This window comes from Lissotriton helveticus, chromosome 4_2 (genome assembly GCF_964261635.1).
Source record: "Lissotriton helveticus chromosome 4_2, aLisHel1.1, whole genome shotgun sequence".
In the NCBI taxonomy this organism is placed as follows: Eukaryota; Metazoa; Chordata; class Amphibia; order Caudata; family Salamandridae; genus Lissotriton; species Lissotriton helveticus.
This window is the reverse complement of record NC_136064.1, coordinates 5,352,861-5,363,347: the sequence shown is the minus strand read 5'-3', so window position 1 is coordinate 5,363,347 and position 10,487 is coordinate 5,352,861.

Sequence of the window (10,487 nt, the reverse complement as noted above, 5' to 3'; positions counted from 1 at the left end):
AATACGGAGATAATTTTATTTCCGCTTTCTTGGCTTTTAAAGCAAAAAAAGCGGAGATAAACCCCCTTGATAATATGCCCCGTTATCTCTCCCACACTACCGGTCCCCCTGGGCTTAAACGCCGAGATGGTAGGGACTGCATCCTGTGGAGATAGGCCGAGACGTCACTCAGCAGAAAAAAAAGTTTTAAAAAAGTCTATAAACATACAATAAGTTAAAAGTCAATCATTCTTCATTCCTTGTAGTACGCTCCCCAGTCCGCTTCCCGTTACGCTAACCGGGCGCACCCCACCAAAAAAACGATTTTTTTTTTTTTTTTTGCCCCGCGGAGCCCTTTTAAAGCCTCCACATCAAACCTATGGGGTCAGGGAGGATCTACTATGCCCCCTTATGGTCATTTGCCCCTTCGCTTTGGCCTCCTCTTGTCTCTCGATCCTACCGAGAGACAAGATGGCGGCCGCTACGGACTGTTTGGAATGTTTACAGATGCCGGAGAACCAATCAGCTTCGCTTCACAAAGCTCCGTAACGCGAAAAGTACGCGAAGTGGAGCGCTGCCCGGAGCGCTGTTACAGATATATATCTTTTTTTGAACGTTAATTTCTCAAAATCCACTGGAGCACATATATTGAGACCTAGCAAAGGCACATCGGGCTACCAGTCCCTACAATTTTGCCAAGTTTCGTGCAAATCCATTCAGCCGTTCAATTATTATTATTTTTATTTTTTTTGCCCCGCGGGGCCCTTTTAAAACCTCCACATCAAACCTAGGGGGTCAGGGAGGATCTACTATGCCCCCTTATGGTCATTTTCCCCTTCGCTTTGGCCTCCTCTTGTCTCTCGATCCTACCGAGAGACAAGATGGCGGCCGCTACGGACTGTTTGGAATGTTTACAGACGCCAGAGAACCAATCAGCTTCGCTTCACAAAGCTCCGTAACGCGAAAAGTACGCGAACTGGAGCGCTGCCCGGTCCGCTGTTACAGATATATATCTTTTTTTGAACGTTAATTTCTCAAAATCCACTGGAGCACATATATTGAGACCTAGCAAAGGCACATCGGGCTACCAGTCCCTACAATTTTGCCAAGTTTCGTGCAAATCCATTCAGCCGTTCGATTATTATTATTTTTATTTTTTTTGCCCCGCGGGGCCCTTTTAAAACCTCCACATCAAACCTAGGGGGTCAGGGAGGATCTACTATGCCCCCTTATGGTCATTTTCCCCTTCGCTTTGGCCTCCTCTTGTCTCTCGATCCTACCGAGAGACAAGATGGCGGCCGCTACGGACTGTTTGGAATGTTTACAGACGCCGGAGAACCAATCAGCTTCGCTTCACAAAGCTCCGTAACGCGAAAAGTACGCGAACTGGAGCGCTGCCCAGTCCGCTGTTACAGATATATATCTTTTTTTGCACGTTAATTTCTCAAAATCCACTGGAGCACATATATTGAGACCTAGCAAAGGCACATCGGGCTACCAGTCCCTACAATTTTGCCAAGTTTCGTGAAAATCCATTCAGCCGTTCGGGCTAAAAGTGAGGCCAACCGCCCTATGGAAAACTCAATGTTAAAAACACGTTTTGGGACCCCCCTTTTTTCTCGGCCCCCCCCTTGACGAAACCCCCCCAAATTTTCAGGGGCTGCTCAGAAACAAAATGTTCCATTTTCCTGAAAATTTCAGCCAATTCCGTCCACAAACGCCAAAGTTATTAGACATAGAATTTTCAAAAATCCCATAGAGAAAAAATCCTAACTATATATACCTACTGGCGACCGCCAGTAGGTAATATATATATATATATATATATATATACACACGCGCATTGCAGATACACAGTACATTATGTTATTTGCTTTATTGAGTGCAGGAAGAAGCCATAATTCTCGTCACGAGAGGCAAAGCCTTGAGTGAGTCATGTTGCCTCTACATTTCCTCAATAATGACAATAAATAATATATAACACTGTGTATCTGAATGTATGGTTTACACCATGGCATTAAAGGTATACTTCTTTTAAAGTTATTTAACTAAAAGAAGGACACAAGCAGTTAAACTTATGCTGTACGTTTCAAGTGTATTAACTTTGCTCGGTTACTTAAAACCATTGCAAAAACTTCTAACAATTATAATTTTTTTGAGAACCACAAAGGTACAAATATAATTAGCGGTAGGTAGCCCCTTCACTGAGCTACTAAAGTGCGTATTGATCTTTAAATTGCAAGCTGGGCAAGCCACATTGTCCGTATCAGCATTAAAAGCCTTAAAAGTGTTAAGCTGCCCATTGGAATAACCAACAAAATTCATGCTGAGTGAGCAAACTTACATCATTGTTTGATAACAGCGGTAGCAATTTTAAATCAAATGTAATAAAACCTTTGTCGCGCAAGTAAAGTGCATGTGGATCCTTAAATACATACTCAGCAAATTTGCAATGCTTGCCCAGCCGTATCAACAGTAAGACTTGAAAAGTGTGTTGCCAACTCAGAAAATGCATACTGGGCAAATCAACAAAGCTTATCCCCCCATATCCACAGAAACAAAGCGTTAACCACGTACATACAAAAGCTACAATTACCCAGTCGCAGCTGAAGTCCATGCCAATCCCCACACCATGGGCTTTTTCAAGATTGGCAGTAGTCAAAGTCAGATGATTGAAGTGTTGGTGTCTGGCCAATGGAGTGTGCTTTTTCAGGCAATGTTATGCAGCCAAAGCTCATCTACCCTCTGACTCAAAAGCAATTTTACAAAGTATGCAGAAGTATGAAATACAAAGTATGGAGTATGAGGTGTCAGAAGGGCGGTAAAAATAGAAGCTGCTTCTCAGGACTGGGTGGCATATTAGCAAGAACCTCGTTAAAATTATCGCTGTTTTAGTGGCAGGAAACTGCCGCTAAAACGGCGACAATGGGCTTGCTAATATGCGTTATAGAATTCCAATACAGGCTAAGGTTAGATGTGCAGGACGTGTGACTTTTGCTCATACCCAGCAAATGTGCAGGGAAAGCACTAAGTTTTTTTAAAATACCCTCACACACTATGAATCCCATAATGTCATGCTTCATCATAGGGGTCTTCCCGTCCCTCTACGGGGCGGGCGTGCTGTGACCTACGACTACACGGGAGCACTTGATATTGTGTGGATAGACTATAAGTGTAGTTTGGTGAGAGTGATAAGAGTGGTAGGGAGATAAGTGCAAATAAATGTAAAATGTTAAAAATTCCCTGGCTAGTAGAAAAATAAACTGTATTCCTATCTCTAGCTGGGAACGTTAAAAAAGAGAAAGAAAGAGAGTAGGTGTGAATATTTCTACTCTCTACTTGGTCGACATGTTTCGTAAGTAGTCCTCTGCTACTTTACTCATCAGGACCCATTCTGATCCCTACTGCACTCAGAGGTAATAGTTATATGTATTATATGCCTATCATTTCACAACTAGCTGACCGCAAAAATAGGCTGGTCAACTGAAAAAAAGGAGGTAAAATGACCCCCTCAAATAGTTCTACCAAATTGGTACACTTGTTATTTGATTTCCGTGCCACATGAGCTAGCGCCAGGGTGGGGGAGGTTTCTTTAGTTTAGCAATCAGTGTGCAATGATACTTCCTCATCCGTCCAGTAGCTCGGTGCTGCTCCGTTGTCAGCATGGTATGATGAAGCATGACACTATGGGATTCATAGTGTGTGAGGGGTATTTTAAAAAAACTTAGTGCTTTCCCTGCACATTTGCTGAGTATAAGCAAAAGTCACACATCACACAACAAAATTGAATTAAAAAAAACAGAAAATTAGGATAGGACCTCATTGTTTATTGACTGTCTTACATGAAGTAGGTTCGATCCTTTACCTCTAAACTCCCCCCTCCTTTGATATTTTTGCAGATTTGCAGGACATCTAACCTGGGCTTCTATTGGCCGCCCATGTGTCCCTTTTCTGCAGCTCCTGCCAGAGATGCACCATCATTTAGGGTGTTGGGGCCCGCCTTCCTTATATTGTTACAGCAGTTTATAGGCTTCCTGTCTGGCCACGGTCTGGTTTTGCAGTCTAAATTCCAGCCTAATCTGCGCTGGTGAGGTGTAGATGGGGAGATTGAAGATTATTCTATACATTCTATATATTCTCGTCATGACGCTGTCCAAAATGGTAGCGTCCCTTTCTTCCAAAAGTTCACTCCCATATACTATTGTGGGCAGCAACTTGGCTTGCGCTATCCGAAGAAATGGTGTTAGCATCGGACCTCATGGTTTTATCTTTAGTAAACGTTATGGCCAGTGCGATTCATTTTCTGTTCATTGCTTCTTTTTGAGGAGCGAATGACTGACACCCAGGTATTTATGTTCATCCTGTGTGTCCTCTTCCTGATCCAATACCAGGTCAATGGTTTTCTCCTTACTTTGCTGATCAACATAGTTTTGTTTTTTTCTAGATTGATAGTCAGCCCTTTTTCTGTTGAATATTCCTGTGTGCTTTCAAGCTGCAACTCCACCCTGAGTGTGACTTACTAGGAACAAGTCATCAGCGTATAGGTGGCTGTAGAGAGTCGTGCCACCTATGCTGGAGCGTGGGTGTTGCAGTTATTTAGCTTAGGTGTTAAGTCAGCCAAAAAAAAGGTTGAGCAGGGTTGACATGAGCACACACTTCTGCTTCAATCCTTTAGTTGTTGGGATTTGTCTAGAGATGGGTGTTCCAGTGCCCAACTTGACCTGCACACAAGTGTCCATATGTAACAGTATAAGCATTTTCAGTAGAGCATGTGGAATGTTCCAATGTGCCAATTTTCGCCAAAGTTTGCCCTGATCTACATGATTGAAAGCTGCCCTATAGGCCATAGAGCAGAAGTTCAAAGGCATCCGAGAGCCTTTTGCCAGTTCAATCAGGAGGGAGAGGGTCAAGATGTCTACTGAGGTCCAGTCAGTTTGGAAAACCCCATCTGGTTTGGCAGGATTCTGGCATTATCAGAGGTCTAATTGGTTAGTTCCTAAAGAAGTGTTCCTGCAAAGTATTTAGCCTTGTTATTCATCAGTGCTACTAGGTGATAGTTTTTAGCGGGTGATATGTCTATGCTCTTGTATATTGAGGAGATTATAGACCCTCTCCATGGCTGGTATTACTCCCTCAAACCTGATTTAGAGAAAGACTGGCTCAAGTATCTCTGCCCAATATCCTGCATAATACTTGAATAGGGCAGGAGGAATGTCGTTTGGGCCCAGAGCCCTCTCAGGTCTGCCCTTGGTATCTGGCATCTTTTTGCCTCGTTGTGTGCCAGTGTTGAGACATTTAGGTGTCGATTCCGATCCGGTAAAATCCCCGTCCGTACGAATCGTATCCGGAGCCGTTTAAGTACGACTCGTACGGACGCCGTACGACCGGACGATTCCGATCGGCCGACCAGGACGCGATTCGTACGGTACACGTCGATTCGTACGGAAAAGCGCACGATCACCTACACACCGTACGGCGCGTACCCCCCATGATCGCAGGGGTATGCGCCGTACCCCTGTGAGCATGCGGGGTACGTGCCGTACACCCAGCGTACATGGGGTACGTGCCGTACACCCACCGTACATGGGGTACGGTGCGTACCCCATGTACGCTGGGTGTACGGCACGTACCCCGCATGCTCACAGGGGTACGGCGCGTACCCCTGCGATCATGGGGGGTACGTGCCGTACCCGGGGGGGGGGGCGTTCCGTCCCTTTTTCGGCACGAACTCTGCGTGTACGACTGTTTTCAGCTCCCGTAGGAAAAGGGTCGTACGGTGCGTACCCGACACGAATCGTACTTGCTGGGTCGTAAAAACCAGCCGCGAACCGTAGTGATGTCGCGTACAGCGGGTTCCGAGTGAGACTCGTACGGAGATTTGATTCGTACGGAGTCCTGTACGACTCGTACGGAGTTCGCCTCCTGGTACGGATCGTACTTCGTCGTACGTACGGGACGTTTACGGGTACGATTCGTACGGGCAAAAAACGCTCCGTACGACGATTCGGAGCGCATTTTACCGGATCGGGATCGACCCCTTAATTGGGCTGTGATTGGCTGAGGTGCAGCAGGTGATAGACGGGCTGCCTTCAAGTTGTTGCTGTTAGTTGTTACTTACAAAGATCCTACAAGGGCCTAGCTGGTAAATCCTTCGTCCTGCTGCTGATTTAAATGGTCATAAAGGAACTTTTTTTATTTTTTAAACTTTGTTTATTTGCATTTTTGTGTGCATCCATATAACAGGTGCAAAACATAGCAGGCATTAATTAGGCTGCAATGTATTCAACTGGGCTATTTCCCCACTGTCCACTTTGATAAAAATGCTTAGAAGTGGAGGTTGTACCGTGTGGGAGAAAGGTAAGATCAAAGCGTACAGTGAAATGATTATGCCGGAAGGGAAATGGTTCTCAATATTAAGTCACTACAATTAGAGAAAATAGGATCTAATAAATGGCTTTTATTGTGTGTAGGATCATTGAAAAAGAAATTGTAAATGAAAACATTTCTAACACCTCCTTAAACTCCAAAGCGCCACCCATGAGGCGCATCCAGCCATAGATTCAAATTTGCAAGAATAGGTATATTGTTCTTGTACAAATAGTAAGCACCACCTGCCAGGTCAAATATGTTATCTGATAATGAGGTAGGGGAACCATAAATCAAGGGAAAGTGAAGAACCTTATTTTAAATTTTAAGAGTGAAAGCTAGGGGCCTCATTTATGAAAAGTGACGCATCTCTGCGTGAAAACAGCGATGCGTCACTTTTCATTGCGCCCTCCTTGCGACACCAATGATGCGTCATATTTACAGTATGACGCATCATTGCGCAAGGAGTTACAGATACATCAGTATTTCTGACGTATTTGTATGGTGCAAAAGTGACGCATTGCTGGAGTGTGTCACAAAAGGGAAGCAACTCCAGCAATGTATCCTTTCACATGGGGCAAGCCTCATGTGAAATGGCCTGTGTCAATCTTACGCCTGCTGTGAGGCAGGCGAAAGAAATGTACGCATTTGCGTCCTAGAAGTGGCGCAGTGAAACCTTATAGATTTCACTGCGTCACTTCTATGACCCTTTCTTGCATCAGAACGCCCCCCTGCATACATTATACCTGGCGCAGGTATAATGTAGCGCAGGGGTTTACAAAGTGACGCATCTACCTAGATGCGTCACTTTGTAAATATGGTGCAACAAGGCACATTTTTTACGCTGCTGGTGCATCACAAAAAGTGACGCACCGGCGGCGTAAAAGTGACGCACGGCCTCATAAATGAGGCCCTAGGTATTCACGGGGTGGAGTATTTATTTATTTATTTATTTATTTATTTATTTTCGAGATTTTTATAGCGCAGCAAATACCCTAAGGTGTCTCGGCGCTTGTGAGCTAATAGAAATCAGCCATTAAGTTACTGGTTGAACAACCATGTTTTTAAGAGACTGAAGGACTGGACTATTTAAGGCCCAGCGGTGCCAGGGAACAACACCTTAAACCTTCGTGGGATACCTGTTCTGGCGCACTAAAGACAGAGACATGGGAGACTTCCTTCGGCGTCAAAGATCAGTGTTTATTACTGCAGGGATGCAAAAGTCATGGGAAGTACAACAGAGTGTAGGTTCCAAGAGTCTGCTTCCAATTGTGTTTGTGGTTCGCTCTCTTTTATACAAGTTCTTGTCATTGCACAATATGTAAGCAAAAGGTTACAGCTCAGTTCCCACACTAAATTATTCAAAAGGATCGCTTTCATGTATTCAGAACCCCGGAACATAATTACATTAACATCACCAGTTCCAACTGTAAAAGCACATCTTCCCATCATTAGGTACATTCCACTTGAGTTGTAAATGAGCAAGAGTAAGGAGACAAGAACAGCTGCTAGGAAGTCAGGCATACCTAAAGAAAGAGTGTGGGGGTAATATTGGAAACATGATCATAGGATCAAAGAGCTTGATCTCAGCACGTGCATGGCTGAAACAATAGGCCGGTACGACAAGATTACCCTCAAGCTGAGCCATTTGCCTCTGCAGTGTCATTCCTCCGGTCATAAAGACGCATGAAAGGAATATGCGTCTTCCGTATGGCTTGGGAACTAACAGGTCACGATGCGGACACTTGCCTGTTCACTGACTACGTGAGGGCAAGAAACAAAATGAATGCTGTATCCAAAATGGAACCCAAGGGTTCAGATGTAGAAACATGTAAATGAGGCGAACCATGCCAGGTAGTGTAGTGCAAACGCGTACACTTACCGAACTCGCCATTTACGGTTCATAGATACCAAACTCGTCCATATTCGGCAATGCCCAAAACACCGTAACGATTTTCACGGAACCTCAGACGCTCCTTTTGCCCTCATGTAGGCAAGCACTAGTCGAAATCAGAGTCGATCTCGATATTCATCAGATCATTCAGGTGTTGCTGAAACATTATTCTATCCATCAATGCCTCTCTGGAAACAGATGGCCTTCTTATACACGTTGTAGCACAAAGGCCACATAAGGCAGGACCACACTGTACACAAAGACAACACGTGAACAGAAATGTCATGACAACCCATATAATCATCAGAATCTTCCAACCCCAAGTTGACATTAGACCCCAAAACCATCCTAGAAGCGTCCAATCTCCCTCGTCCACGTGTATGGACTCCGAGATTTTGTGCAACTGGGAGATGGCTTGATAAACCGTTGGAGCGTTATCAGGTATGAATATGCAGCAGCTCGAATGGATGACCTTACACACACCACCTCTATCCGCTAGAACAACGTCTAGAACCATACGGTTCTGTAACGTCATGAGCCTGTCCGCTTGAAGCTCCGCTGTCAGATTACCAAGGGCACTTGCAGTTATGTTAGCAGTTGACTCTACTACACGAGTTAACTGTCTCAGATTTCTGCTATTGACCATCGGGCCCCAAAACGGTAGGAAACCCTTGAAGAAGTCTCCTGCTTCTTGACCGGAAGTATCCTCTTTACTAATGACACCTCTCACAACTCTGGTTTTGTGATAGTCGGCGGCAACAGTGAAAGTCGGGGGCAAGAGATTTGCAATATAGCAGGTACCTGAGAAGTCGTGTGGTAACCACGTATATGCTCGGTCATAACATACAAAATAGGTACCCTTGGCAGTCAGAAGGATAGGGGAAGAAAGCATCGGTAGAGCGTAAGTATCCACACAAGCACTCTTCCCAAGCTGGGCTCTTGGATTTCGGCCACGACCTTGCAGACAAAAGTGGCCTAGGTGAGGTACAATCCATATTGGAGGTGAGCTTTTAAGCTGTCTATCACCCACTGATATACTATACTCAGCCTCACTAAGGTACTTGTAGGCCTGCACTTCCTCCTTTGGGATGAGCGTAGCATCAAAAATGTCTCTATCTAGATCAGCAATCGCTGTCGCCAGAGACTTATGGTACGGGCCAGGACCAAAGCTTGCTGAGCGTGGCTCTCGATGGGGGTAGGAATCTAGTGCACTACGGAACATGATTTGGAATGCCCGAACTGACCCTTGGGGGCTGTACGGGAGAACCAAATATGGAATACCCCTGTCCATGGTATGCGGCATTAGCCCACACACCCAACAGTTTGTAGTATTTACCACCAACTGATGCTGATGCAAAAGTTGCACAAAGGAATTGTTTCTAAATTCCGCACGTCTGACTTGCTCATGTTGGGGCAGTAAGTGAAAAGAATGTGGAGAAACGGTGGAAGCGAAATTCAGGTTGTAGAAAGGAGGAGTAGGTGAAATGGAAGGTAATAATAATTGAATCCCAAAATACACTCCACCCACCAGTAGCATTGAAACGGTTAGGAACAACATAAAGATCTGAAATAGAAAACACTTTGTACGAAACACTTCTGATCCTTGCGCCAACATTCTCTCTTTTTCCGACAGCTTCGAGAAGTCCATCCTCTAAACGAAACCGTCCGTGACGTTCTTGACGCACTTCGTTCTGAGTAGCGATTGCCAATTCCCAGGAGTTCCCAGAAATCGACAAAAGAAACCGACCTAGTGTCGATAGCTGCTAAACAGGAGGAAGTACCCGCACGGCCCTACGGTCAACCCAGATGATAGGTTAAATGAATTAGAATCAAAGTCAATAATAGTCTCTTTGCTGCATGAAAAGAAAGGGTATATACACTATATAATGTCCACAGTGTTCATGACAACGGTAAGGGGTACTGTAAATTTCAAAAAAGGGAATAAAAACAGAACTCTTTTATTTGTCCTTAACGCGTGGTCGAAGAAAGTATCGACTTCTCCCGGGTTGAGTCTGATCTTCAAACAGTGGATTGGATGGCGAACAAGTGTTCGATGGTCCAGGCAATTGTTCAGTACTTGTATTTCCCAGTGTTGAAGGAAGGGAAATTGTTTGAGGGGAGTCAACAAGGGTGTCAGATATGAGCTGAGCTTCGCTGAATGGGACAAAGCGTAGTGGAGTGTCGGTCTCGGACGAGGAAAAGCCCTTTTTTATCCAAGTATCCGCCGGCAAAGGAAGCGGGACTTTAT